This window comes from Mesoplodon mirus (genome assembly GCF_964341445.2).
Source record: "Mesoplodon mirus genome assembly, chromosome: 11".
NCBI lineage: Eukaryota > Metazoa > Chordata > Mammalia > Artiodactyla > Ziphiidae > Mesoplodon > Mesoplodon mirus.
In genome coordinates this window covers 57,259,578-57,273,419 of record NC_138987.1, presented here as the reverse complement: position 1 = coordinate 57,273,419, position 13,842 = coordinate 57,259,578, and positions in this window count along the sequence as shown.

Sequence of the window (13,842 nt, the reverse complement as noted above, 5' to 3'; positions counted from 1 at the left end):
CAATGCACTGTCATATTTTCTATTTTCTCCCATTTCCTTTTTTCAGTTCTGGTGGTGATTTCACATCCTAGTAACAAGTCAGGACTCACAGTTTGAAAAACAGTGGGTTTTTTTTTTTAGTGGACTTTTACCCTCAGGGCCTTGCGTTTTTCTTAGCGTGAAATTTCCAAGCAGTAGTTGGTTAATTTGAATGAACATCCTTGGAGGTCAGATCAGTCAAATCTTCTTCCTTGTAACCTAACTTTTACAAGTCAGATCCTAAACTGATTCCACCCTAAGGCCTAAAACTGGAGAGGTCATTAACCTATACCCATCCTAACCTGTGCTCTGGGCCTCTGAAAATAAAGGAGTGAACCTGAGAAAGGAAACTTACCTTTTTTCTCTTACTGGGCCCTCAGTTAGGGACCCTGAAATTGTGTTGACTATAGCAGCCCATGTCAGTGAGAGTGTAGGAGAGGAATGCTAGTTCCAGTCCTCACTGTGTCACCAACTAACTGACTTTGGTCCTCGTCTTCTCAGCTCCCACTTATTCCTTGTCATGTAGGAATCAGATACTGCACCACTATCCTTGCAGATATTATCTACCTCGTGTCCATAGCAGACCAAGGAAAAGTGCAGGCAAGCGGACTGTACTTCAGAGAGGTTAAGTAGCTGAACTAAGTTATACAGCGGCAGAGCCAGTGTTCAAACACAGCTTTGCTTGATTTTACAAGCCTTGTTTCTAATGTTTACATTGTTTAATCTATTTACATTGATTTTAATCTGCTGCCTCCCAAAGGTCTCAATTTCATCATCTGCCAGAAAACTCACATGATCCTTGTGTCACCTCAGGCTCTAAATCTAGACTCTGTTTTAGGGAAGGAAAAAAGCAAAGAGGAGCCTGAGAAGGCAGAGGGGAAGTAGGCCAAGCTGATAATCAGGTTGTACATTCTGATCAGGCCCTAGATAAAAGTACAGATACTTCTACTGGATGGTAAACAGCCATTGCCCCAAGCCCTCTCCCCAAATACCCTCCTCTGCTCCAGCCCTCCACTGAAACCCCTCCTCCCCAGACCTTTCCATGGTCCAGTAATTAAAGGGTTAACTCTTTTTTTAAATTGTTTTTTAATTAATTAATTTAGCTGTGTCAGGATCTTCGTTGCAGCATACGGGATCTTTCACTGCGGCGCGCGGGCTTCTCATTGTGGCACGAGGGCTCAAGAGTGCGCGAGTTCAGTAGCTGCGACGCGCAGGCTTTCTAGTTCTAGCACGAGGGCTCTAGAGTGCGCGGGCTTAGTTGCCCCACGGCATGTGGAATCTGAGTTCCCCGAAAAGAGATCGAACGCGCGTCCCCTGCATTGGAAGGTGGATTCTTAATCACTGGACCACCGGGGAAGTCCCTAAAGGGTTAACTCTTGACACCCAGGAAGCCTGCAGGACCTAGTTCCAGCTAAGACAAGCTGCCCTCAGATTGGTCAGTGCCTCCTCTACAGGATGTTAGGTATTTTGCTTAACACGCTGGGACCAGGGTCTCCTGAAAGCCAGGGTGGAGCCAAATGAGATTAACAACAGAAAAGAAGGGGCTACAAGCCACTGTTTTCTCTGGCAGGTGGGATTAAGGGGCATCTGGCTACTTTCTTGAACAGGCATCAAGAGCCTTTCTGTTTTCTTCATTCTCCTTGGTCCCCAATGAGATGATGTCATTAAGTCATCAAACATCCTTTCTTGAGTTAATTTAACAGCTATTTATCAAGCACCTGTTATGTGCCAGACCCTGTAATAGACACTAAGGAAACAATAGTGAAGAAGCACACTTCGTCCCTATCCTCATGGAACTTAGTCTACCTAATGGGAGAGACAGAAAAGTAAACAGATAATCAAAATATAGCGTGATTGGGCTTCCCTGGTGGCGCAGTGGTTGAGAGTCCGCCTGCCGATGCAGGGGACACGGGTTCGTGCCCCGGTCCGGGAAGATCCCACGTGCCGCGGAGCAGCTGGGCCCCTGAGCCATGGCCGCTGAGCCTGCGCATCCGGAGCCTATGCTCCGCAGCGGGAGAGGCCACAAGAGTGAGAGGCCCGCGTATTGCAAAAAAAAAAAAAAAAAAAAAGTTATATACACCACGTGATCTAGTTCTTCCACTCTTATTAACGCAAGAGAAATGAAAGAATATGGGCACACAAAGGCTTACCCATGGATATTTATTACAGCTTTATTTGTAACAGCCAAAAACTGGAAACAACACAAATGTCCTTCAACAGGTCAATGGATAAACACGTTGTGGTGTTGCTATACAACAAAAAGGAATGAACTGCAGGTCCACACAACAACATGGATAATCTCAGTTATGCTGAGGGAAAGAAACCAGACAAAACAAGAGTGCACGCTAAGGGATTCCATTTATATAAAATTTTGGAAAATACAAACCATAGTGATAAAAAGCGAGCAGTGGTTGCCTGTGTAGAGAGATGGGGAGCAACAGGAGGGAAGAGATGGACTTTGGGAAGCTTTTGGGGGTCATGGTTGTGTTCACTATCTTGACCGTAGTGATGGTTTTATGGGTATGTACAAGTGTCAAAATTTATCAAATAATGCACTTTAAACGTGTAGTTTACTGTATGTCAGTTATGCCTTAATAAAGGTGTTTTTTAAAATAATGTTGGGGTGAAGGAGAGAGAATAGCCAAGGATGATGGCTAATGAACTCTTTTAGTGAGTTTGGGCAAGAGGGATGCTGAAAGGAAAATTACAGCCGAACTCGGTAAGTGCTACAGTAGAGATGGATAAACTGTCCTCTGAGGACTCAGAGGATGACACGCCTCTTCCTGCAGGGTCTCCTAGTCCCAGTTAATTAGGCTGATGAGAGCTTTTTAATGTACCTTTATTGAACACCTACTATGTATTGGGCTCTTCACTTGTGTAACTGGAGAACAAAACTACCTCCTATTCCCCAGCCCAAAGAGGGAGTGTGGAGGTTTTTGGAAGAATCCAATCAGGCTCTGAAGCAGCCTTTTCAAAGCTTTGGCTGGTCTTTGTGTAACTAAGGGAAAAAGGATTACAAGATATATGACTCAGAAATGGATCCTCCTTTCTTATTGCTGGCGAGCCTTTGTAGGAGAGGCAGTAACACTGCTCTGCATGATAACGTAAAGGCCTCACTCCACTGTGGCTACAGCAGCCTAGTAAATCCTGGGGCAGCGTCTCTTCTTTTGGGGTTTTGAGCAATTTTTCTCCGTGTGAAATCCCAAACCACCTGCATCAGAATCATTTAGTGCTTCTGCACCAGGGAAGTTGGAACTTCCCTGGTGGTGCAGTGGTTAAGACTCCATGCTCCTTGGGCTTCCCTGGTGGCGCAGTGGTTAAGAATCGGCCTGCCAATGTAGTGGACACAGGTTCTAGCCCTGGTCCGGGAAGATCCTACATGCCACGGAGCAACTAAGCCCGTCTGCCACAACTACTAAGCCTGCAATCTAGAGCCCGTGAGCCACAACTACACAGCCCGTGTGCCACAACTAATGAAGCTGAACTTCTCAGCTGGTTTTCACTTGGATTATAGGGAAAGTTAAAATAAAAAATGTAATGCTTTCCTCTATTCTTTGGAATTCTCTTTAGTTTCTCCCTAACTCTTCAGTAAAGAACGACCTTGTGTAGTCACGTTGGGGAGAATTCACAGCTGTCCCCCACTGTGACTACAGCTGCATTTCATGCAGAGGGACCATACCAGGTGACTAGCAGCCAAATGAGTGGCCGAAAACAGAATGAAACAGAGGGTCAAGCGAAAGACTTGGGGGACAGGCATGTGACAAGCCTTGCCTTCCATTCCACTTCCCCAAACGTACAGTCTTTCTTCCATATCCACGGGGGATTGGTTCTAGGACCCCCTCCCCTTCACAGATACCAAAATCCGAGGATGCTCAGGTCCCTTACATAAGATGGTATTTGCATAAATGGTAAAATAGTATTTGCCCAAAACCTATGCGCTTTCTTATGTGTAACTTGAAATCATCTCTAGATTACTTATAACACCTAATACAATGTAAATGCTATGTAAATTGTTGTAAATACTATGTAGATAGTTGCTGGTTTGAGGCAAATTCAACTTTTGCTTTTGGGGACTTGCTGGAATTTATTTTCCAAATATTTTCAATCCTTGATTGGATGAATCCTCTGATGCAGAACCCGTGGATACTGGAGGGCCAACTGTGCTAGAAGGAGGGGACCTTTAAAATGGAGGAAAATGCTGACACTTGGGTTTCATATACATTATCTCATTTAACACAAAAAACTCTAGAAGAAAGCATTATCCCCATTTTACAAATGAGAAACTACAACCTAAAGAGGCTATCTTGCCTCAAATTACACAGCTAGTCAGTGACCATGATCAGATCTGAGCCCAGGTCTGCAGATTTGACTGAATTATAATATCTCCTCCTGGCTCCTATGGCGAAGGAGGTTGGCAATCGTGGCAGTTAACTATCCATTTGTTATTCTCTGTTCTATAGAACTTTGTTTTATTTGATGCCTTCAAGCCTATATTGCTTCTGTAGTTCAGAGAAATAATAAAGGTATTAAAAAGAGAAAACAGAGGCTTCCCTGGGAGTGCAGTGCAAGAGAATCCACCTGCTAATGCAGGGGACACGGGTTCAAGCTCTGGTCCGGGAAGATCCCACATGCTGCCGAGCAACTAAGCCTGTGTGCCACAACTACTGAGCCCGCATGCCGCAGCTACTGAAGCCTGTGTGCCTAGAGCCCGTGCTCCGCAACAAGAGAAGCCACCACAGTAAAAAGCCGCACACCACAATGAAGAGTAGCCCAGGCTCGCCGCAACTAGAGAAAGCCCGCGTGCAGCAATGAAGACCCAACATAGCCAAAATAAATAAATAATTTTAAATAAATAAATAATAAAAAGAGAAAACAATAAAATTAATGGTTCTTGGAAAACAATGTGAAATGCCTCTATCTTGGGACTGGTGAGTTTTATCATCCAGAGGATTTAGGAAGACAGAGTATAAGGAACATGGAATATGGAAGAAAATGTAGGTTCCAGTCCTGGTCTGCTCACCAGCTGTTTGGCTTTAGATAAGTCACTTAACCTCTCTGAGCCTCAGTTTTCTCATCTTGAAAATTATTCCTATGTCACAGACTTGCTGTGAAGGTCAAATAAGAAGATAAATGATAATACTTCTTGGGCTGTAGAAGGCAACCTGGATCTTAATATAAGTGTTAAATCTATCAGATTTGATGAAGCTACTCTTTTGCTGCAAGAAAGGGGACCCCCTTTGGCCACTTCCTGGACACAATTTCTCTGGAAGCAGGAGTCAGAGGCCTTTAGCCAAGTTAAATGAATGATGGTTGATCCTGCCAATTTATTTCCTCCTCCAAGTTTTATTTTCCTCTTATCTACACATCTACATGTCAGGAATAAATTTTTTTCCCTACAATATCATTTTTTGATGGAAACTTCCAGACTTACTCAGATGGGAAAAAGGAGGGGGGAGAATAAAAGCCCACATTTCTTCAGGATTTCAATCAACAACCTCATTTTCTTCTAACAGTTGAAGTGAACTTCTTATGAATAATGGATGATAACCTGATGAATATGCACACAGCCTATTATGCCTGTGAGGTTTGGTGAATAATTTATGAGATAAAATGTTCCTCACCTTGTTACTGTTCAAAAATTATGGAAAAAAAACCCCATATTTACCCTTTGAGCTGGTAAGGTGATCTGTCAGAGAGACAGCAGCCCAGCAACAATTTTACATCATTGCTAAAATTAAAGTAAATAGAATATATGCATTGCAGGGTGGGAAGTCTATAAAAAATGGAGCATGCCCAGCCACACTCCTTGCCACATGCAAAGTTTTCAGAACTCTGGCTTCTCACCTTAAAATAGCCCTGTATTGTTAACATCACCTTTCCTTTGATGGCCCATTCTTCTCATAAGGACTTCAGTATAACCAGTCAAGGTGGACAGTAGCTTCCTTGTTTTATGAAAGCTGGCTAACCACAGACTATTGACGTTGTAAAATTTAAGACATCAGAGATTTTAAAAAAAAAGTCCTAAAAGCTTTCAGAGAACAAGCAGATAAACACATGGCAGGCGGGGGTGGGGGTGGGGGGCGGTTGGAGGCTGGGCGGGACCTGGCCCAGAAGCACTTGAAAATGCATTTGCATTGCTGTCTTTCCTCACAGCTGAGAGGTTTTTTCCTGCTGACCAACCTGACTCCCTGCTGTATCATCCTTCAACTCACTCCCACCACCTGCCCAAGCCTCCTTCCCTTAGCAACAGCAGAGATGCCTTTAATCTGGTGATTGGAGGGGGGAGGGGCAAGATTAACTACGCAGTTAAGGAAGGTGTTTGGAAAAATATGCCTGGATCCTGGAGAAATTTGGGTGCTCCAGGGCAAGTTTTGAAGATTTGAAATTGGGTCAGTTCTCAAACCAGGTAAAACAGGATCCTAAGGATTATCTACTTAGATTCATAGAGCTTTCTAGGAATAGAGTACAGGGCCAAGGGAGACTCTTACTGTCAACAGAGCATCCCTGATAAGCTAGGTGCTTGGAGGAGACTGGGTAATAGAGGAAACATAAGGCCCTGTCCTATATCTGTTGGGTAAACCAATATATTCTCAGGAAACAGAATGAAAGGCCTATTAACTACAAATTATATAATGAAGTTATTGGAGCAGCGATGTAATTAAAATAATATTAATTAGAACAATTCGGTATTATTCAAGAAGACCTCTCAGACGGGATAAATCTCGAGTAGAGTTTGCAAAGAAAGAAAGGACCCAACTGAATGGAAAGATTGGAGGTATATATGGCCAGGCCTTCCTGATCTGGGCCCTGCCTATCTTTCCAACTTCATTTTGTGCAATTCTCCCCTGTCACTTGCTGTGTTCCAGCCACATTGATCCTCTTTCAGTTTCTTGAACAACAAATTTATTCCTGCCTCATTGTCTCTGCTGTTCCTTCGGTCTCCTGCTTATTACATCTTTTTTTTTTTTTTTGCGGTACGCGGGCCTCTCACTGTTGTGGCCTCTCCCGTTGCGGAGCACAGGCTCCGGACGCGCAGGCTTAGCAGCCATGGCTCATGGGCCCAGCCTCACGGGTCCAGCCGCTTCGCGGCATGTGGGATCCTCCCGGACCGGGGCACGAACCCGTGTCCCCTGCATCGGCAGGTGGACTCTCGACCACTGCGCCACCAGGGAAGCCCTATTACATCTTTTAAACTTTGCCTTATATATGACTTCCTCAGGGAGGCCTTCCCTGAGAAAAAGAGAAAAATTCTCTTTTCTCTCTCATATCACCTTTTGGTTTTGTTATTCCCTCTCATATCACTGTCTGGTTTTCATAATCATCACATGTAATGATATATTTCTGTTTATTTTTTGTTTAACATCTGTTTCCCCAGAAGACTATAAATTCCAAGAAAGCTGTCTGTTTTGTTTACCACTGGACACTTAGCATCCAGCCCAGTGTTTGGCACATAGTAGACAATAAATATTTGTTGAATGAATGTAGGCTCAGAGGCATGGGAAGTGGAGTGAAGGAGAAAAAGAAAATGTGCTGGGCTGAGGATACTGTTGATGAGTTTTCTTTGGCATGGCATGTCACTAGTGACATCTTCTCCCAACTCAGTCATGGAAATTTGCATTGTTGACATTTTTTCTGATTATAAAATAAACACTTATTCTAAAAATCTTATATTTCAATATTGCAAAAAAAAGAGAGAGGCTGTATTGCAAGTATTGGTGAGGGTGTGGAACAACTAGAATTCTCATACATTACTAGTAAGGATATAAATTGGTTCAAACATTTTGGAAAAGTATTTAGCAGTATCTACAAAAGTTAGACATATACCCCAAACCTAGCAATCCCACTCCTCAGTATCTACCCAGGAGAAATATGTGCATATATTCACTAAAAGACTTATGCAAGAATGTTCACAACAGCTTTATTCATAAAAGACAAAAAGAAACAACCCAAATGCCCATCAATAGTAGAATGGATAAACTGTGGTATAATTATACAATGGAATATATGCAGCGATAAAAAAGAACAAATAATACTGTTAGACAGGACAACATGGGTGAATCTCAAAAACATATGTTGAGTAACAGAAGCCAGACACAAAAGAGTACACATGCTGATTCCATTTATATGAAGTTCAAGAACCAGCAAAATTAAGCTATGGTGATAACTGGAAGTTTACTTAACAAGGAACACAGGGGAGTCTTCTCAGCTGTTGGAAATGCTCTGCATCATGTTGTGGGTGGTGATTTTGTATATATTTATAAAATATATATGTGTGTGTGTGATATAATAAAATATAATGATTATAATAAATATATAAATAATATATGTAATCTATTATGTATGTAGATGTATGCAAGTAATATATGTAGATAGTAATATTTTATATATATATAAATAATTCATCAAGATGTACATTTGAGGTTTGTGTACTTTGCTGTGTGCATGTTATACCCCAATAAAAAATTTAAACAAACAAAAAAGTAGTATATGTTCAGCATCAAAAATTTAAGCAGAAGTGTATACAATATAAAATTAAGGCCTCCTTTTCCCAAAGAAAACCACAGTTAACATTTAAAAAAAATAAACTTATTTATTTTTGGCTGTGTTGGGTCTCCGTTGCTACGCGCGGGCTTTCTTTAGTTGCCGCGAGCGAGCGGGGGCTACTGTTTGTTGCGGTGCGTGGGCTTCTATTTGCGGTCTTGTTGCGGAGCATGGGCTCTACGTGCACGGGCTTCAGTAGTTGTGGCTCACCGGCTCTAGAGCGCAGCCTCAACAGATGTGGCACATGGGCTTAGTTGCTCCACGGCATGTGGGATCTTCCCGGACCAGGGCTCGAACCTGTGTCCCCTGCACTGGCAGGAGGATTCTTAACCACTGCGCCACCAGGGAAGCCCCACAGTTAACATTTTGATGTATGTGTCCATGAACCCCTTTGATCACATCCATTTCTTTCTTCATACTATCCCTGATATTCATGTCATCCAAAGCATTTATGTGTGTAGCACCAAACCAAGTCACATAGACTAAGAGTTTTTGTCTTCGTGTGACAACATTCAATAACAATACTGAGCCTCTTCTTCACATAAAAAGCAGTAGGAAATCCAAAAATTAGTAAGTCACAATCTGTGCTCTTGAGGAATTTACAGTCTGAGAGGAAGGACCATAGGGACTACAGACCAAACAAAACCCCCCAAGAACTATACCATGTCATGTATTAGTTTCACAAGGCCAGTTAAAACTATTGTACAGATAATGATACCTTACAATCGTAGAGCGATTAGCGTTTTCCAAAGTTTTTTCGCATACAGGCTCACAATTAAACTTCTTAACCCTGTGAAGTAATGATTATAGATATCACCGTCTTTTTTTTTTTAAGTAATGAAGAAGTTAAACTACCTGCCTGAACTTCTAGTGGAAGAGTTGGGACTAAAACCTAAATATTCGAACTCCTAATCCGTTTGGTTACTCATAAATCTGCCAGGTGCAGGTAACGTTCCGGAAAAGTGTGTAGTGATGGTCTACCACCTGGTGCTGCTCTCTTCTCCTCCTCTCCCCTCCCAGTGTCCTTCCATGGGAGGAGGCCTTAAGCAACAATGGGCTGAGGGCTCCCCCTCTCTTCTCACACTACCTCTAACTCATCTATGCTTAGCTCATCACAAGGGGGGAGCGGTGGCAGTGGATGCAGGGGCAAAGGGGAAGCAGCCCAGGCTGATGGCAGGCTGCCTCAATGTTGGGATCCACAGCTTACTGGATTTACAGTGCTCCCTCCTCCCCAACTCGCCTCCCCTCATTCTTTCTCTTCCCCTTTGTTCTTCCAACTCCTTCCTCTTTCGTGTGTCAACTACTTCGTCCATTTGCCCTCAGCCCCAAACGGTGCCTCGTCTTATCCCTGCCCCTTTCCATACCTTCAAGAGCCTCTATTAAATAAACCAAACCCTTCTCGCCATCACCACCACCAAAGCAGAACGTTGTTTTCTCTCCATGCCACAGAACTTTGTCTATATTTTACATTTCCTAGTCTACTTGGTCAAGAAAGCAGGCAAGCTGTCTTTAGTCAAGACAGCCCACAACTGCTCTTGAGGTGGGGGTGAGGGAGCTTTCAGGCCCAGGGTCCCCTGCGTGAGATGGAGCCGGGGCACAGCTGCTCAGAAGGTTGGTTAGGCCCTGGCTGAGCGATGTCTGCGTTCCCTCCCTTTTCTCGTAGTGGGGTCCCGGCCTGGGGCTTGGGAATGGACATGGACTTGACTTTCAACGTTGAGGAGAGCAACTGACTAACCCAGAGAGGAAAGGCGGCCGCTGGGAGTCAGGGCCCCAATCCTAGGCTGACGGGAATGTGGCACAGGGTCCCCAGTCCGGACTCCCGTGCTCCCGTTCCCACTCTCGCACCTTCCAAAATGGAACGACCTCAAGCGGCACCTCGGAGGGGGCTGCGTGACCCGCCCCACCGGCCTTCCACTCCTGTCCGGGGAGTGAGCCTCTGGGGCCTCCGGAGTGGCAAGGGTCTGACCCCCCGGCTCCCCGCCCCAATCGCTCGTTCTCGGCTCCCCAGATCCCCTCCCTTCCTCGCCGGCCCGCCCAGCCCGCCGCCCCCGGCGGCTGGCGCGCGCGGTGCAGCATGCGGCAAAGCTCTTTGCATAAATTATGTTCATGACGCAGCAGCTAAAAAAATCCAAGTAGCAGAAGGAGGGAAAAAGGGAGGGGGGGGGGAGAAAAAGGAGGGGGGGCCGTGGAAGGGGGGGGAGAGGAGAAAAAAATATATGTACCTGACCGCCCCCCACACCGCTCCCCCTTCTCGCTTCCCGCCCGTCCCCTCTCCGCCCAGCGCAGCCCGCGGAGTCCCCTTCGGTTCTGCCCAGCCCGGGCTGGGGGCCCGGGGGGCGGCGGCGGGTCCAGACCGGCTCCCGGGCCGAGCCGAGCCCAGCCAAAACGCACTGGCTTCTTTGTCTGCGGGCGGCGGCTGCCCCGGCCCCGGCCCCCGGCCCCCTGGCTCGAGTTGTGAGATGAATCTCTAATCGGTGGATGCCGGGCACCCGGGGCGAAGGCGGCTCGGGCTCCGGTAAGTAGCGGGGTCCGGGGCGGGGAGGGGTTTGCACGGAGGGGGAGGGGGCCGGGCAGGGGAGGTTTCGGGTTTGGTTAATATGCAATGCCCGTAATTAGCATAATTTATATATTTATGATAAAGAGAAAAAATGCCGCGGGGCCGGGGCTCCAGGATGCTGGGCCGGAGCGGCGGGGAGCTCTGGGAGTGGGAAGGCTAGCGGCCGCCTGCTGTGGACCGGAGACCCCGGGGGCCGCGCCCTCGCCTGCCTGCAGGCTGGTCCGGACCGAGGAGAGGAGGGGGCAGCCGCCAGGTGGACCCCGTGGGGAGCTTGGATCTGGCCCCTCCCCATTTCTGCTCCTGGAGCCCAGGTGGGGTACGGACCAAGGGGACGTTTTTACAAGACCCCGTGGCGACCGCGAATGGATTCTCGCGCCACTGGAGGACCCGGACGCCTGGGTTCCCAGCAGTTAAGGTCACCTGAGGTGGCCAGAGCTACCTGTCACAATTCTCTCCAACCACAGTGCACCGGGAGGACTGTGGGGCTCGGGGTTAGGGACCTGGGTGCTGCTGGAAGGGTGGCGGAGTGGTGGGAGTGTCACCGTATAGCTGAGCATGAGCACTTCATAAATATTTAGTGACAATATTATTATTAATAAATAGTCATCATAATGGACCTGATATGTGCTTCCCTGGGCGTTCTCACCTGGCAAGGCCGGGGGAGCCCCAGGGTGCCTTGTAACCTACACTTTAGCGTTGGGATCCCCGACTCATTTGTCACTGGAAGCTCCATATCTTCACAGAACAGCCTCGTGTGTGGGCGCGTGGGGGGGGGGAATAAAACGCGGTCGGGCAGCCTTCGTGGGCAAATGAAAAGAAGCTCTTTGCAGAGAGCTAGAATCTGCTCTTCCATATTCCTTGTTCCAAAAGTAGAGGGCTGGTCTTCAATTGTTCATAGACAATATCCCACCTCCCTTTTCTTAATAATCTAAGGCAGCCACCATTGACCAGCAGGGCCTTCTGAGGAATAATTTTGTATATTCCATTTTGATTGAAGTCCGGCTTGGTTCTCAGCGTGGTATTTCTGTGACCTGGTACTTCTTTGCATATCTGCGGTAGACCTTCATTCATCTGTTCATTGGTGCAACAGAAATATCCACTCTGTGCCAGTTCTGAACAATACAGACAGAACTTCCCCTGTCTTGGAGTTTTAATTCCAGTTTGGGAGTGGAGGTGGGGACAGGCAGATCATAAATATGAAAACAAACAAGATAATATAGAGTGATACTGTGTGTGTGTGAGAGAGAGAGAGAGAGCGAGAGAGAGAGATGGGCTATTCTCTTTTTGGAGGTACTACCTAGCAATTAAGAAATGAGTCAGAAGAAATTTGCTTCTCTAAGGATTCTCTGCATTATGAAGGAACTTGGAACAAGATCATATCCCCCGTCCCGAAGATTTACTCACTATAAAGTCATAGTAGTAATCTTACACATTTTTATAACACTTTACAATTAAAAACGTTTTATATGCATGCTTTACTTCAATTTAAAGCAATTACATAGTGTTTGCTGTGTGCCAGGCCCTGTTCTAAGAGCCTTCCGTAAATGTTATCGATTTAACAATAGCCAGTGGGGTAGGTACTATAATTTAGCCCCATTTCATAGATAACGAAACTGAGGCTTTGAGGGGTTATCTGAAACAGAAGCAGTACTCAATGTGGGTCTTCTGCCTTTAAACCCCAAGCTCCTTCTGTGTCAAAATGAGGGTCAGTGAGGCCACAGATGGAGTGGGACTCAGGAGAAACCAGACAAATGACGGAAGGCTTGGGAATGAGGAGCTGGACCAGCACGTTAGGAAGGGGCGAGTGTGACTGGGGTTCTCCAGAACTTAATACTACTTCTTTGAAATCGTTTTTAAGCAGCCCTAGCATTGGGAATGAGGGCACAAAATTTGAAATAGGCTATGTGTTTTGAGGAGAAGGTAGGAAATATGAGCAGGCTAAATGACATGATCTGACATCATAATTTATGTTTTCAGCTCATATTCATTAATCTCTGTTGTGTACCAGGAATTATACTAGACTCTGGGATATGATGATAAGTGGATATGCCTTCTTGGTCCTTACAGTCTAGAGGGGGAACATACCTACTTGTTATTTTTCACGTTTCATTTGCCCCTTCCCTTCCCCCTGCCTGGGTGAATCAAGTTTGGGCACAAGGGGATGGAGGCAGAAACTAAATCTAAATGTGTCCTATTAAACTAGTCTTTACTGTTTGACTATATATGTGTAAGATTATAAATGGTAGGTTGGGAAAGGAGAAATAAGGTTGTTCACTACTTTCCTATCTTTTGCCCTTTCCTTTCCTTCTGGCCCATGTGTGTGCCTAGCCGGTCTACCAATAGCTTGGCAAGTCATTTATCTCTGTCCATGAATCAGGGTGTGGGGAGGGAAGTTAATACATTAAGTCTGGAGCAGGACTGAGAGCTTCCATTTTCCAGTGTGTCCTGATCCTTGGGGGCCAGAGCAGCCCCCGTCAGCCTTCCTCCCATTTCCTGAATGGAGGCTTACTGTGGTGTCAGGAGGACAGGAATCTGGAGCAGGTGGATGTGGCCTTGAAGTTTGAATCTGCCACAAACTCTTCTGTGCCCTCGGGCAAGTCACCTGACCTCTCTCAACCTCCATCTTCCTATAGATGAAAATGAGGATCATAGTAAGAATACCATGTGGGGTATGATGGTATTCCCCATCTTACTTACAGATCTCATATCATCATCATAACAAGCCC